Below are 17,500 nucleotides of genomic sequence, written 5' to 3' on the forward strand. Positions count from 1 at the left end.
ATACAGGGGGTACCGTACAGAGTCAATATGGAGGATATATACAGGGGTACCGGTACAGAGTCAATGTGGAGACTATATACAGGGGGTACTGGTACAGAGTCAATGTGGAGGCTATATACAGGGGGTACCGGTACAGAGTCAATGTGGAGGCTATATACAGGGGGTACCGGTACAGAGTCAATGTGGAGGCTATATACAGGGGGTACCGGTAGAGAGTCAACGTGCGGCGGCACCGGTTAGTCGAGGTAATTGAGGTAATACATACATGTAGGTAGAGTTATTAATGTGGCTATGCTTAGATAACAACAGAGAGTAGATAACAACAGAGAGTAGATAACAACAGAGAGTAGATAACAACAGAGAGTAGATAACAACAGAGAGTAGATAACAACAGAGAGTAGATAACAACAGAGAGTACATAACAACAGAGAGTAGATAACAACAGAGAGTACATAACAACAGAGAGTAGATAACAACAGAGAGTACATAACAACAGAGAGTAGATAACAACAGAGAGTACATAACAACAGAGAGTAGATAACAACAGAGAGTAGATAACAACAGAGAGTAGATAACAACAGAGAGTACATAACAACAGAGAGTAGATAACAACAGAGAGTACATAACAACAGAGAGTAGATAACAACAGAGAGTAGATAACAACAGAGAGTAGATAACAACAGAGAGTAGATAACAACAGAGAGTAGATAACAACAGAGAGTACATAACAACAGAGAGTAGCAGAGATGTAAAACAGGGTGGGCAATGCAAATAGTCCGGGTAGGCATTTGGTTAGATGTTCAGGAGTCTTATGGCTTGGGGTTAGGAGCCTCTTGGACCTAGATTTGGTGCTCCGGCACTGCTTGCCCTGCGGTAGCAGAAAGAACAGCCTGTGACTAGGATGGCTGGAGTCTTTGACCATTTTTAGGGCCTTCCTCTGACACCGCCTGGTATAGAGGTCCCGGATGGCAGAAAGCTTGGCCCCAATGACGTACTGGGATGCAGCTGTAGAACCTTTTGAGGATCTGAGGACCAAATTTTTTAAGTCTCCTGAGAGGGAATATGTTTCGCCGTGCCCTCTTCACAGATTTCTTGGTGTGCTTGGACCATGCAGCTATTCAGAGGGAATGATGTCCTGAAGTCATTTGTAATTCTGTGTGAAGGCTTGGCCTGATATACTGAAGGGTTTGGCCCAGTACAGTCCACTGAGACTGGACCTGGGTTGGCAGAAAGAGAGACAGAGAGACAGCGGTGGTATAGAGGTAGAGGTCTATCAGTCTTACTGAGTGACCTGCCAGACTGGTGCTGGAGAGTAGGGAGATACAGAGATGGTAGAGAGGTCTATCAGTCTTAATGAGCGGCCAGCCAGACTGGCGCTGGAGATTGGAGAGATACAGGGAGACAGAGATGGTAGAGATGGTAGAGAGGTCTATCAGTCTTTTTACATTTTTTTATTTCACCTTTATTTTAACCAGGTAAGCTAGTTGAGAACAAGTTCTCCATTACAATTTTGACCTGGCCAAGATAAAGCAGAGTAGTGGGACAGAAACAACACAGTTACACATGGAATAAACAAACATACAGTCAATAAGACAATAAAAAAGTCTATATACAGTGTGTGCAAATGAGGTAAGATAAGGGAGGTAAGGCAATAAATGGGCCGTAGTGGCGAAATAATTACAATTTAGCATTAACACTGGAGTGATAGATGTGCAGAAGATGAATGTGCAAGTAGAGATACTGGGGTGAACAACAAAAAATAACCGTATGGGGATGAGGTAGTTGGATGGGCTATTTACAGATGGGCTATGTACAGGTGCAGGGATCTGTCAGCTGCTCTGACAGCTGGTGCTTAAAGTTAGAGAGGGAGATAAGATTTTGGCAGTTCGTTCCAGTCATTGGTAGCAGAGAACTGGAAGAAAGGCGGCCAAAGGAGGAATTGGTTTTGGGGGTGACCAGTGAAATATACCTGCTGGGTGGGTGCTGCTATGGTGACCAGTGAGCTGAGATAAGGCGGAGCTTAACCTAGCAGAGACTTGTAGATAACCTGGAGTCAGTGGGTTTGGCGACGAGTATGAAGCGAGGGCCAGCCAACGAGAGCATACAGGTCGCAGTGGTGGATAGTATATGGGGCTTTGGTGACAAACAACGTGGCCTGCCAGACTGGCGCTGGAGAGTAGGGAGATAGAGAGAGACGGAGATGGTAGAGAGGCAGAGAGGTCTATCAGTCTTACTGAGTGGCCTGCCAGACTGGCGCTGGAGAGTAGGGAGATACAGAGAGACGGAGATGGTAGAGAGGCAGAGAGGTCTATCAGTCTTACTGAGTGGCCTGCCAGACTGGCGCTGGAGAGTAGGGAGATACAGAGAGACGGAGATGGTAGAGAGGCAGAGAGGTCTATCAGTCTTACTGAGTGGCCTGCCAGACTGGCGCTGGAGATAGGGAGATACAGAGAGACGGAGATGGTAGAGAGGCAGAGAGGTCTATCAGTCTTTCTGATTGGCCTGCCAGACTGGCGCTGGAGAGAAGAGAGATAGAGAGACAGAGAGATCTATCAGTCTTACTGAGTGGCCTGCCAGACTGGCGCTGGAGAGAAGAGAGATAGAGAGGCAGAGAGATCTATCAGTCTTACTGAGTGGCCTGCCAGACTGGCGCTGGAGAGAAGAGAGATAGAGAGACAGAGATGGTAGAGAGGCAGAGAGGTCTATCAGTCTTACTGAGTGGCCTGCCAGACTGGCGCTGGAGAGAAGAGAGATAGAGAGACAGAGATGGTAGAGAGGCAGAGAGGTCTATCAGTCTTACTGAGTGGCCAGCCACTGGCGCTGGAGAGAAGAGAGATAGAGAGACAGAGATGGTAGAGAGGCAGAGAGGTCTATCAGTCTTACTGAGTGGCCTGCCAGACTGGCGCTGGAGAACAAGGGAGATACAGAGAGACAAGATGGTAGAGAGGCAGAGAGGTCTATCAGTCTTACTGAGTGGCCTGCCAGACTGGCGCTGGAGAGAAGAGAGATAGAGAGACAGAGATGGTAGAGAGGCAGAGAGGTCTATCAGTCTTACTGAGTGGCCTGCCAGACTGGCGCTGGAGAGAAGAGAGATAGAGAGACAGAGATGGTAGAGAGGCAGAGAGGTCTATCAGTCTTACTGAGTGGCCTGCCAGACTGGCGCTGGAGAGTAGGGAGATACAGAGAGACGGAGATGGTAGAGAGGCAGAGAGGTCTATCAGTCTTACTGAGTGGCCTGCCAGACTGGCGCTGGAGAGTAGAGAGATAGAGAGACGGAGATGGTAGAGAGGCAGAGAGGTCTATCAGTCTTACTGAGTGGCCTGCCAGACTGGCGCTGGAGAGAAGAGAGATAGAGAGACAAAGATGGTAGAGAGGCAGAGAGGTCTATCAGTCTTACTGAGTGGCCTGCCAGACTGGCGCTGGAGAGTAGGGAGATACAGAGAGACGGAGATGGTAGAGAGGCAGAGAGGTCTATCAGTCTTACTGAGTGGCCTGCCAGACTGGCGCTGGAGAGTAGGGAGATACAGAGAGACGGAGATGGTAGAGAGGCAGAGAGGTCTATCAGTCTTTCTGATTGGCCAGCCACTGGCGCTGGAGAGTAGGGAGATACAGAGAGACAGAGATGGTAGAGAGGCAGAGAGGTCTATCAGTCTTTCTGATTGGCCAGCCACTGGCGCTGGAGAGTAGGGAGATACAGAGAGACAGAGATGGTAGAGAGGCAGAGAGGTCTATCAGTCTTTCTGATTGGCCAGCCACTGGCGCTGGAGAGTAGGGAGATACAGAGAGACAGAGATGGTAGAGATGGTAGAGAGGTCTATCAGTCTTATTGATGGTTCATCCCTGTGGAATGCTTTCGACACCTTGTAGTCCGTGCCCTGATGAATTGAGTTGGTTTTGAGGGAAAATGAGGTATTTCTGTTTGCTTTATTTGAATACATTTGCAACTATTTGTTTCTTTAACTGTCATCGTAGTTCTTCTCAGGTTTTTATTCTTACTTAAATTTATTAGATTTTGGATTTCTTTCTTTCTTTTCTTCTTCTTCTTCTTATTACTCTAATATTATTATTATTATTATTATTATTATTATTATTACTATTATTATTATTATTGATATTATTATTATTATTATTATTATTATTATTATTATTATTACTATTATTATTATTATTGATATTATTATTATTATTATTATTATTATTGTTGATATTATTATTATTATTACTATTATTATTATTATTACTATTATTATTATTATTATTATTATTATTATTATTACTATTATTATTATTATTATTATTATTATTATTACTATTACTATTATTATTATTATTATTATTACTATTATTATTATTATTATTATTATTATTATTATTATTATTATTATTATTATTACTATTACTATTATTATTATTATTATTATTATTGTTATTATTACTATTAACACGAGTAGTATCCTGTGCACGTTGCGAATAAACTTTTAAACTTGTGTGTATGAGGTTACTATGACCTCTAGTGGCCAGTGATGGAATAGCAGCCACTGTCTTGTTTGAATTCTCCTGTTTCCATGGTGTTTTCAGTAGGGCATACCATGCATTTCAATTAACAGGTGTGCCTTGTTAAAAAAGTTAATTTGTGGAATTTCTTTCCTTCTTAATGCATTTGAGCCAATCAGTTGTGTTATGACAAGGTAGTGGTGATACACAGAAGATAGTCCTATTTGATAAAAGACCAAGTCCATATTATGGCAAGAACAGCTCAAATAAGCAAAGAGAAATGACTATCCATCATTACTTTAAGACATGAAGGTCATTACTGTAATGTACAGTGACACACTGTAGGGTACAGAACCACACTGTAGGGTACAGTAACACACTGTAGTGTACAGTAACACACTGTAGGGTACAGAACCACACTGTAGGGTACAGTAACACACTGTAGTGTACAGTAACACACTGTAGTGGACAGTAACACACTGTAGGGTACAGAACCACACTGTAGGGTACAGTAACACACTGTAGTGTACAGTAACACACTGTAGTGGACAGTAACACACTGTAATGTACAGTAACACACTGTAGTGGACAGTAACACACTGTAATGTACAGTAACACACTGTAGTGTACAGTAACACACTGTAGTGTACAGTAACACACTGTAATGTACAGTAACACACTGTAGTGGACAGTAACACACTGTAATGTACAGTAACACACTGTAGTGGACAGTAACACACTGTAATGTACAGTAACACACTGTAATGTACAGAAACACACTGTAGTGTACAGTAACACACTGTAGTGGACAGTAACACACTGTAGGGTACAGTAACACACTGTAGGGTACAGTAACACACTGTAATGTACAGTAACACACTGTAGTGGACAGTAACACACTGTAATGTACAGTAACACACTGTAGTGGACAGTAACACACTGTAATGTACAGAAACACACTGTAGTGTACAGTAACACACTGTAGTGGACAGTAACACACTGTAGTGGACAGTAACACACTGTAATGTACAGAAACACACTGTAGGGTACAGTAACACACTGTAGTGTACAGTAACACACTGTAGTGGACAGTAACACAGTAACACACTGTAGGGTGCAGTGACACACTGTAGTGGACAGTAACACACTGTAGGGTACAGTAACACACTGTAGGGTACAGTAACACACTGTAGTGTACAGTAACACACTGTAGTGGACAGTAACACACTGTAATGTACAGAAACACACTGTAGGGTACAGTAACACACTGTAGGGTACAGTAACACACTGTAGTGGACAGTAACACACTGTAGTGGACAGTAACACACTGTAGGGTACAGTAACACACTGTAGTGTACAGTAACACACTGTAGTGGACAGTAACACACTGTAGTGTACAGTAACACACTGTAGTGGACAGTAACACACTGTAGTGTACAGTAACACACTGTAGTGTACAGTAACACACTGTAGGGTACAGTAACACACTGTAGGGTACAGTAACACACTGTAGTGGACAGTAACACACTGTAGTGGACAGTAACACACTGTAGTGTACAGTAACACACTGTAGTGTATAGTAACACACTGTAGGGTACAGTAACACACTGTAGGGTACAGTAACACACTGTAGTGGACAGTAACACACTGTAGGGTACAGTAACACACTGTAGGGTACAGTAACACACTGTAGTGGACAGTAACACACTGTAGTGGACAGTAACACACTGTAGTGTACAGTAACACACTGTAGGGTACAGTAACACACTGTAGGGTACAGTAACACACTGTAGTGGACAGTAACACACTGTAGGGTACAGTAACACACTGTAGGGTACAGTAACACACTGTAGTGTACAGTAACACACTGTAGGGTACAGTAACACACTGTAGTGGACAGTAACACACTGTAGTGGACAGTAACACACTGTAGGGTACAGTAACACACTGTAGGGTACAGTAACACACTGTAGTGGACAGTAACACACTGTAGTGTACAGTAACACACTGTAGTGTACAGTAACACACTGTAGGGTACAGTAACACACTGTAGTGGACAGTAACACACTGTAGTGTACAGTAACACACTGTAGTGTACAGTAACACACTGTAGTGTACAGTAACACACTGTAGGGTACAGTAACACACTGTAGGGTACAGTAACACACTGTAGTGGACAGTAACACACTGTAGTGGACAGTAACACACTGTAGTGTACAGTAACACACTGTAGGGTACAGTAACACACTGTAGGGTACAGTAACACACTGTAGTGTACAGTAACACACTGTAGGGTACAGTAACACACTGTAGGGTACAGTAACACACTGTAGTGTACAGTAACACACTGTAGGGTACAGTAACACACTGTAGTGTACAGTAACACACTGTAGGGTACAGTAACACACTGTAGGGTACAGTAACACACTGTAGGGTACAGTAACACACTGTAGTGGACAGTAACACACTGTAGGGTACAGTAACACACTGTAGTGTACAGTAACACACTGTAGTGGACAGTAACACACTGTAGTGTACAGTAACACACTGTAGGGTACAGTAACACACTGTAGTGGACAAAAACACACTCTCCTTTTCCTCTGTAGCTCTGTGTAGATGATGTTCAGTTAGCTGCCGGTTTGACGCTCCCAGTAATCTAATTCATGCCTGGCATCATGACGCTCCCAGTAATCTAATTCATGCCTGGCATCATGACGCTCCCAGTAATCTAATTCATGCCTGGCATCATGACGCTCCCAGTAATCTAATTCATGCCTGGCATCATGACGCTCCCAGTAATCTAATTCATGCCTGGCATCATGACGCTCCCAGTAATCTAATTCATGCCTGGCATCATGACGCTCCCAGTAATCTAATTCATGCCTGGCATCATGACGCTCCCAGTAATCTAATTCATGCCTGGCATCATGACGCTCCCAGTAATCTAATTCATGCCTGGCATCATGACGCTCCCAGTAATCTAATTCATGCCTGGCATCATGGCGCTCCCAGTAATCTAATTCATGCCTGGCATCATGGCGCTCCCAGTAATCTAATTCATGCCTGGCATCATGACGCTCCCAGTAATCTAATTCATGCCTGGCATCATGGCGCTCCCAGTAATCTAATTCATGCCTGGCATCATGACGCTCCCAGTAATCTAATTCATGCCTGCCATCATGGCTGGCACAGTGATGAACGGGCAGCTTTAACCAACACGAAGACACATACGGCCTGGCACTGTGGGCACACAGACACATACGCCCTGGCACTGTGGGCACACAGACACATACGGCTTGGCACTGTGGGCACACAGACACATTCGGCCTGGCACTGTGGGCACACAGACACATACGCCCTGGCACTGTGGGCACACAGACACATACGGCCTGGCACTGTGGGCACACAGACACATATACCCTGGCACTGTGGGCACACAGACACATACACCCTGGCACTGTGGGCACACAGACACATACGCCCTGGCACTGTGGGCACACAGACACATACACCCTGGCACTGTGGGCACAGACACATACACCCTGGCACTGTGGGCACACAGACACATACGCCCTGGCACTGTGGGCACACAGACACATACTGTTTGCCAATCTAACTTTCCGGGTTCATTGAGTTTCTCTGTCTTAGCCCCTGGAGGTCCCTTGAAACCATATGCCTCTGTGCCCAATCTCTCTCTCCCTCTCTTCCTCTTCCTTCTCTGTCTCCTCCTCTGTGTCCTCCAGCTTCCTCCTCTGTCACTTCCTCTCTCCTCCTTCACTCTCCTCCTCTGTGTCCTCCTCTCTCCTCCTTCACTCTCCTCGTCTTTCTCCTCCTCTGTCACTTCCTCTCTCCTCCTTCACTCTCCTCCTCTGTCTCCTCCTCTGTCACTTCCTCTCTCCTCCTTCACTCTCCTCCTCTGTCTCCTCCTCTGTCACTTCCTCTCTCCTCCTTCACTCTCCTCCTCTGTCTCCTCCTCTGTCTCCTTCTCTCTCTCTCCTCCTTCACTCTCCTCCTCTTTCTCCTCCTCTGTCACTTCCTCTTTCTCCTCCTTCACTCTCCTCCTCTGTCTCCTCCTCTCTCCTTCTTCACTCTCCTCCTCTGTCACTTCCTCTCTCCTCCTTCACTCTCCTCCTCTGTCTCCTCCTCTGTCACTTCCTCTCTCCTCCTTCACTCTCCTCCTCTGTCTCCTCCTCTGTCACTTCCTCTCTCCTCCTTCACTCTCCCCCTGTCTCCTCCTCTGTCACTTCCTCTCTCCTCCTTCACTCTCCTCCTCTGTCTCCTCCTTTGTCTCATCCTCTCTCCTCCTTCACTCTCCTCCTCTGTCTCCTTCTCTCTCCTCCTTCACTCTCCTCCTCTTTCTCCTCCTCTGTCACTTCCTCTCTCCTCCTTCACTCTCCTCCTCTGTCTCCTCCTTTGTCACTTCCTCTCTCCTCCTTCACTCTCCTCCTCTTTCTCCTCTGTCACTTCCACTCTCCTCCACTTACTTCCTCTCCTACTCCCTTTCCAGAGGACCTAGATGACCTGCGTATGGAGGGGGTAACAGGGCTGGCTCCGTCAGGCAGTAAATTCAGCCAGGGTCGTAGCTCCTACTGCCCAGAACCCCAGGCCAAGGTCACACTCAACATCTGCTCTAGGTGTGCAAGGTAAATATTTACTTGTCCTTTACTCTTTACTCTGAATACCTGGCCCTAACCTGTCATTTACTCTGAATACCTGGCCCTAACCTGTCCTTTACGCTGAATACCTGGCCCTAACCTGTACTTTACTCTGAATACCTGGACCTAACCTGTCCTTTACTCTGAATACCTGGCCCTAACCTGTCCTTTACCCTGAATACCTGTCCCTAACCTGTCCTTTACTCTTTACTCTGAATACCTGGCCCTAACCTGTCCATTACCCTGAATACCTGTCCTTTACTATTTACTCTGAATACCTGGCCCTAACCTGTCCATTACCCTGAATACCTGGCCCTAACCTGTCCATTACCCTGAATACCTGGCCTTTACCTGTCCTATTCTCTGACTACCTGGTCCTTACCTGTGCTTTACCTTGGCCACCTGCCCCTTACCTGTACTTTACTGGGATTACCTGGCTCTTACCTGTCCTTTACCCTCACCCTTACCCTGACCTGTCCTTTACCCTGACCACTTCGCCCTTACCTGTCCTTTACCCTGACCACCTCACCCTGACCTGTCCTTTACCCTGACAACCTGGCCCTTACCTGTCCTTTACCCTGACAACCTGGCCCTTATCTGTCCTTTACCCTGACAACCTGGCCTTTACCTGTCCTTTACCCTGACCACCTGGTCCTTACCTGTCCTTTACCCTTATCTGCTGGCCCTTTCCTGTCCTTTACCCTGACCCTTACCTGTCCTTTACCCTGACCCTTACCTGTCCTTTACCCTGATAACCTGTCCCTTACCTGTCCTTTACCCTGACTACCTGGCCCTACCTGTCCTTTACCCTGCACACCTGGCCCTTACCTGTCCTTTACCCTGATAACCTGTCCCTTACGTGTCCTTTACCCTGACCCTTACCTGTCCTTTACCCTGACCACCTGGCGCTTACCTGTCCTTTACCCTGATAACCTGTCCCTTATGTGTCCTTTACCCTGATACCTGTCCCTAATGTGTCCTTTACCCTGACCACCTGGCCCTTACCTGTCCGTCTGTCTGACTGATTGTTTGACTGACTGTCTGTCTTGATTGCTGGCTTGTTGTCTGTTTTTCCTTTTGTCTGTCTGTCTGCTCTGTGACTTGGTAGCTCCATTTACACAGTGGGACAGGTCAAACACTGCACTACCGTCTATTCACCATGTATTTATCTGAGAGGAGAGGGGTATAGTCTCCGTATTTATCTGAGAGGAGAGGAGAGGTGTATGGTCTCAGTATTTATCTGAGAGGAGAGGGGTATGGTACCTCAGTATTTATCTGAGAGGAGAGGAGAGGGGTATGGTCTCAGTATTTATCTGAGAGGAGAGGGGTATGGTACCTCAGTATTTATCTGAGAGGAGAGGAGAGGAGAGGGGTATGGTCTCAGTATTTATCGGAGAGAAGAGAGGGGTATAGTCTCAGTATTTATCTGAGAGGAGAGGGGTATGGTACCTCAGTATTTATCTGAGAGGAGAGGAGAGGGGTATGGTCTCAGTATTTATCTGAGAGGAGAGGGGTATGGTACCTCAGTATTTATCTGAGAGGAGAGGGATATGGTACCTCAGTATTTATCTGAGAGGAGAGGTGTATGGTCTCAGTATTTGTCTGAGAGGAGAGGGGTATGGTACCTCAGTATTTATCTGAGAGGAGAGGAGAGGAGAGGGGTATGGTCTCAGTATTTATCTGAGAGGAGAGGGGTATGGTCTCAGTATTTATCTGAGAGGAGAGGGGTATGGTCTCAGTATTTATCTGAGAGGAGAGGGATATAGTCTCAGTATTTATCTGAGAGGAGAGGGGTATGGTCTCAGTATTTATCTGAGAGGAGAGGGGTATAGTCTCAGTATTTATCTGAGAGGAGAGGGGTATGGTCTCAGTATTTATCTGAGAGGAGAGGGGTATGGTCTCAGTATTTATCTGAGAGGAGAGGGGTATGGTCTCAGTATTTATCTGAGAGGAGAGGGGTATGGTACCTCAGTATTTATCTGAGAGGAGAGGGGTATGGTACCTCAGTATTTATCTGAGAGGAGAGGGGTATGGTCCCTCAGTATTTATCTGAGAGGAGAGGGGTATGGTCTCAGTATTTATCTTGGAGGAGGGGTATATGATGAATGCTTGTCTGACTTACTGCAGTGTCCATAGGCTTCCTCTGCACGGATGTTCCTGGGACATGTGTGAGAGAGAGACACTAGTTCACCTCTGAATGATCAACTTCTATGTTAGTCAGTGTTTGTCTCTATATTAGACCAGTAGACATACTCTATGTCTCTTCAAGTCAAACCTCCCCACATGCGCTAGACTTCAGGGAAGCAGGTTTATTAGTAGGATGGAGAGGTTTTTTATTAAGATGTACAGATAGATTTCACAGGCAGTGAAAAAAAAAAAAACTAGAACACTGTAAACCTTTTTGTTTGGAAGTGAGAGCCAACCCCTCTCCTCCTTCTCTCCATGTCACTCTATCTGCTTCCTTTTGACCTGTGACCCCTGGCTTTATAGCCTTTATAGCCACAGGCATGTCTGCTGAACACTCTCCTCATTACCAGTCTCTCTTTCTCTCCCCCCTGTTTATTTACAGTTCACTCACAAAGTATTCATTCCTCTTGACTCCACATTTTGTCGTGTTACAGCCTGAATTCAAAATGGCTTAAAATGTTTGTTTTTTTAAGTCTTACCCATCTACACACAATACCCCATAATGACAAAGTGAAAACGTGTTTTTAGATTTTTTTGCAAAAGTATTCTAATCAAATCCCATTTTATTGGTCACATACACATGGTTAGTAGATGTTATTGGTCACATACACATGGTTAGCAGATGTTAATGGTCACATACACATGGTTAGCAGATCAAATCATCAAATCAAATGTATTTATATAGCCCTTCGTACATCAGCTGATATCTCAAAGTGCTGTACAGAAACCCAGCCTAAAACCCCATACAGCAAACAATGCAGGTGTAAAAGCACGGTGGCTAGGAAAAACTCCCTAGAAAGGCCAAAACCTAGGAAGAAACCTAGAGAGGAACCAGGCTATGTGGGGTGGCCAGTCCTCTTCTGGCTGTGCCAGGTGGAGATTATAACAGAACATGGCCAAGATGTTCAAATGTTCATAAATGACCAGCATGGTCCAATAATAATAAGGCAGAACAGTTGAAACTGGAGCAGCAGCACAGTCAGGTGGACTGGGGACAGCAAGGAGTCATCATGTCAGGTAGTCCTGAGGCATGGTCCTAGGGCTCAGGTCCTCCGAGAGAGAGAGAGAAAGAGCGACAGAGAGAATTAGAGAGAGCACACTTAAATTCACACAGGACACCGAATAGGACAGGAGAAGTACTCCAGATATAACAAACTGACCCTAGCCCCCCCGACACATAAACTACTGCAGCATAAATACTGGAGGCTGAGACAGGAGGGGTCAGGAGACACTGTGGCTCCATCCGAGGACACCCCCGGACAGGGCCAAACAGGAAGGATATAACCCCACCCACTTTGCCAAAGCACAGCCCCCACACCACTAGAGGGATATCTTCAACCACCAACTTACCATCCTGAGACAAGGCTGAGTATAGCTCACAAAGATCTCTGCCACGGCACCAACCCAGATGTTAATGGTCACATACACATGGTTAGCAGATGTTATTGGTCACATACACATGGTTAGCAGATGTTATTGGTCACATACACATGGTTAGCAGATGTTATTGGTCACATACACATGGTTAGCAGATGTTATTGGTCACATACACATGGTTAGCAGATGTTATTGGTCACATACACATGGTTAGCAGATGTTATTGGTCACATACTGAATTGGTCCACCCACACAGCGTAGCGAAATGCTTGTGCATTAATCTAACAATTCCCCACAACTACCCCACAACTACCCCACAACTACCCCACAACTACCCCACAACTACCCCACAACTACCTAATACACACAAATGTAAAGGGGTGAATGAGAATATGTACATATAAATATATGGATGAGTAATTATTAAAGTGGTGTTATTTAAAGTGACTAGTGATACATGTATTACATAAAGATGGCAAGATGCAGTAGATGGTATAGAGTACAGTATATACATATGAGATGAGTAATGTAGGGTATGTAAACATTATTAAAGTGGTGTTATTTAAAGTTACTAGTGATACCTTTATTAAGTCCATGTTTTAAAGTGGCCTTGAGATTTGAGTCAGTGTGTTGGCAGCAGCCTCTCTATGTTAGTGTTGGCTGTTTTACAGTCTGATGGCCTTGAGATAGAAGCTGTTTTTTAGTCTCTCGGTCCCAGCTTTGATGCACCTGTACTGACCTCGCCTTCTGGATGATAGCGGGGTGAACAGGCAGTGGCTCGGGTGGTTGTTGTCCTTGATTATCTTTTTGGCCTTCCTGTGACATCGGGTGGTCCTGGAGGGCAGGTAGTTTCCCCCCGGTGATGGTGTTGTGCAGACCTCACTACCCTCTGGAGAGCCTTGCGGTTGAGGGGTTGACGATGCTCTTGATTGTGCATTGAACATGAAATACAGGAATAACTCATTTACATAGTCAATACTTTGTCCGAATCAACTTTGCACATCTGGATTTGGGCATTTTCTTCCATTCTTCTTTGTAGATTTTTTCAAACTCTGTTAAGTTAGATGGGGAGCGGCGGTGAACAGCAATCTTCAAGTCTTTCCACACATTTTCAATGTGATTCAGGTCTGGGCCACTCAAGGACTTTCACATTCTTGTTCTCAAGCCATTCCAGCGTTGCTTTGGCTGAATGCTTGGGGTCATTGTCCTGTTGAAATGTAAATCTTCACCCCCCCCAGACTAAGGTCGTTTGCACTCTGAAGCAGGTTCTCATCTAGGATTTGCCTGTATCTGGCTCCATTGTTTCCTCTACCCTACCAGTCTCCCAGTCCCTGACGCTGAAAAGCATCCCCATAGCATGCTGCTACAACCACCATGTTTCACGGTAGGGCTGGTGTTAGATAGGTGTTGCGCTGTGCCCTGTTTTTCTCCAGACATATCACTTTGAATTCAGGACTCTGATGCTCTCAGAGTCTTTGAAAAGGTTTTCTCTTACAAACTACAGGTGGGCTGTCATGTCCCTTTTTCTCAGGAGCGTCTTCTGTCTGGCCACTCTCCCATACATCTCAGATTGGTGAAGTGCTATAGAGACAGTTGTCCTTCTGGCAGGTTCTCCCATCTCAGCCCAGGAACTCTGTAGTTCTGTCAGAGTGGTCATTGGGTTCTTGTTCTCCTCCCTGACCAAGGTCCTTCCTGCCCGGTTGCTCAGTATGGCCGGACGGCCACCTCTAGGAAGAGTCTGGGTATATATTTTAACAATTTCCAAATGATGTAGACCGCCGTGCTCTTGGAAACTTTCATCACTCTAGAAATGGTTTTATACCCTTCCCTAGATATATACCTCATCACAATCTCAGAGATCTACGGACAGTTCTTTGGACTTCATGGTATAGTTCCTGCTCTGTCAACTGTGGGACCTTTTATATACTGTAGACTGGTGTGTTTCTTTCTAAATTATGTCCAAACAACTGAATTGGCCACAGGTGGACTTTGATCATCTCAAAGATGACTTTACTTTGACATCGTGTGGTATTGAGATTTGTATTTATTTTGAATCGAGGATTATAACACAATAAAATGTTAAATAAGTGAAAAGGGGTTGGGTGAGTCACTGTAAATAACCTCTGATATTAGGGTCACGTGTGTCCAGAAAGGCATTTCCAGGCCAGTGATGTGTTTAGGGCCCTCCCCTCCCCATCTAAAACAGACAGATATTCAGTCCATAGATCTCTAGAGGATCTAGTGGTCAGGTTAAAGAGGACAGAGCAGAAATTTGCCCAGAACAGAACGGGCTCCCGAGTGGCGCAGTGGTCTAAGGCACTGAATCTCAGTGCTCAAGGTGTCGGCTACAGACCCTGGTTCGATTCCAGGCTGTATCACAACCGGCCCCGTGATTGGGAGTCCCATAGAATCCCCGAGCTGGCGAGGTTAAAAAAAAATCTGTCGTTCTGCCCGCTGAACAAGGCAGTTAACCCACTGTTCCTAGGCCGTCATTGTAAATAAGAATTTGTTCTTAAAAACTGACTTGCCTAGTTAAATAAACAGAGAGACGGGGGAGAAAGCAGATGTCTGACATTTCACCGAGGAGAGATACTGCACAGCGCCAAAGCTAGTTTGAAATATGGATGCGTCATAAATGGCACCCTTTATAGTGTCCCCTTCCCGGCTGTAGTCAAAGTAGTGCACTATACAAGGGAACAGGGTGCCATTATAAACAAATCGTGTCCCCTTCCCCAGCCAGAGACTGTAACCCGTCAAAGGGAACAGGAGTGCGGTGCAGTGATGTGTCCCCTTCCAGAGCTTGTAGTCAAAAGGGAACAGGGTGCCAAGATAGTGTCCCCAAAGGTGCTTCAACAAAGTACTGTAGTCAAAGGGAATAGGGTGCCATTATAGTGTCCCCTTCCCTGTTTTTGCTGTGTCAAAGGGGTATTGGGTGCCATTTGATAGTGTCCCAACTTTTAATACATTTTACAATAAGGCTGTAACGTAACAATGGAACAGGGTGCCATTAATACTGTCCCCTTCCCTGTGTGTAGTCAAAGTAGTATACTATACAAGGAACAAAAATATAAACGCCATGTAAAGTGTCCCCTTTTCATAAGATGTAGTCAAAGTAGTGTTTTCACAGGGAACAGGGTGCCATTTTCAGAAAATGTGCAAATGTGTTTACATCCCTGTTAGGAGCATTTCTCTTTAAATGTCCATCCACCTGACAGGTGTGGCATAGCCAGAGACCGGACTTAAACCCGATCTAACATCTCTGTGCTGGGACTTGGAGCCACTCTAAAATGTGCAGTTGTGTCCCCAACACAATGCTGATGTCAGAGCTTTAGAGGATCTGCAGAGAAGAATGGGAGAAACTCCCCAAAGCTGTTGACAGGTGTGCCAAGACGACTCCAGGCTGTAATCACTGCCAACCGTGCTTCAACAAAGTACAGACTAAATGGTCTGAATAGCTATGTACCTTTGATATTTCAGTTTTTTGTGGCTAAAAAGGACAGTTTTGCTGAGGAGTATTTCTGTCTGTATTATTTCCCGAAACATTGCAGTTGTTGAGTGTGTTAGCGGTGCAATGGTGAGACCTAGCGATTTGTTTAGTGTGTGTCTATTTTGTTTTAAAGCTCGGCGTTGATGAAGTGTGCCGAGTCGTGTGAGTTGTCTTGACATGTGATTCAGCCTGTAGTTGTTTAGTATGTATGTCTAATGTTGTGTTGTGTTTCCTCTACAGGCTGCAAGGGGACAGTCTGTCGGATGCCAGTAGACCAGCAGAGGAGCACCATGCCCCCCAGCATGTCCCCACTCACGGACCCCCTTATCCCCTTCACCTCTTCCCAGAACACACTGCTGTGAACATGCCAGATGGACATGGACTTCTCCATCGCCCACAAGCTGTGCCCGTCTCCTGTGAGTAAAACAATTCACATATCCTGAAAAGTGTCACCTTGTAGTATGCTCACTGAACTCAGAGAGCATACGTACACTATATCATATCCTGATTGTGTCACCTTGTAGCCAGTGAACTCAGATAGCATATGTACACTATATCATATCCTGATTGTGTCACCTTGTAGCCAGTGAACTCAGATAGCATACGTACACTACATCATATCCTGATTGTGTCACCGAACTCAGATAGCATATGTACACGATATCGAGTGCCAGGTGAGGTGTATATTGCCTGTGTATCTCTTGTTCTACTGTTGAGGTTCCAGTATGGCCCCTTGTGGCTCAGGTTGTAGACCGTGGCACATGCAACACCAGGGTTGTGGCTTCAATTCCCACGGGTGGGGTGGGACCAGTATGAAAATGTATGTAGTCACTACTGTCTGGATACGTGCGGCTGCTGAATGACAAATGTGTTTTGGCGTTGCTCTTTCTCTTTCTGTGTGTGGTTGTCATTTTGATTTAGGTCCCGGGATGGACACAGCCCTGGTTCGAGATCAGGAATGTGAATCTGGGTCCCAGATGTTTGTCCAAGTAAGTGTCTGCTTTCCTTTCCCTTCATCTGTTCTTCCCACTATCCATCACCAAGCAGTCCAGCTCACTTTACTTACAATTCCCCCCGATGCTCTCCCCCCCGATGCCTCCCCGATGCCTCGCCCCAATGCCCCTTCCCCCTCTCCCCCCCTCTCCCCCGATGCCTCATGCCTTCCCCCCTCCCCCTCTGCCTCATCCTTCCCCCTCTCCCCCCTGCCTCATCCTCCCCCTCTCCCCCTGCCTCATCCTTCCCCCTCTCCCCTGCCGCATCCTCCCCCTCTCCCCTCCCCCCTCTCCCCGATGCCGCCTCC

General features: G+C 45.9%; 1 pseudogene; it reads left to right on the forward strand.

The window, feature by feature from the left end:
• Positions 1 to 17,500, forward strand: part of LOC118378024 (uncharacterized protein C8orf34 homolog) — a 131,061-nt pseudogene that overhangs the window by 71,900 nt on the left and 41,661 nt on the right.

Source organism: Oncorhynchus keta, chromosome 28 (assembly GCF_023373465.1).
Source record: "Oncorhynchus keta strain PuntledgeMale-10-30-2019 chromosome 28, Oket_V2, whole genome shotgun sequence".
NCBI classification, from domain to species: domain Eukaryota; kingdom Metazoa; phylum Chordata; class Actinopteri; order Salmoniformes; family Salmonidae; genus Oncorhynchus; species Oncorhynchus keta.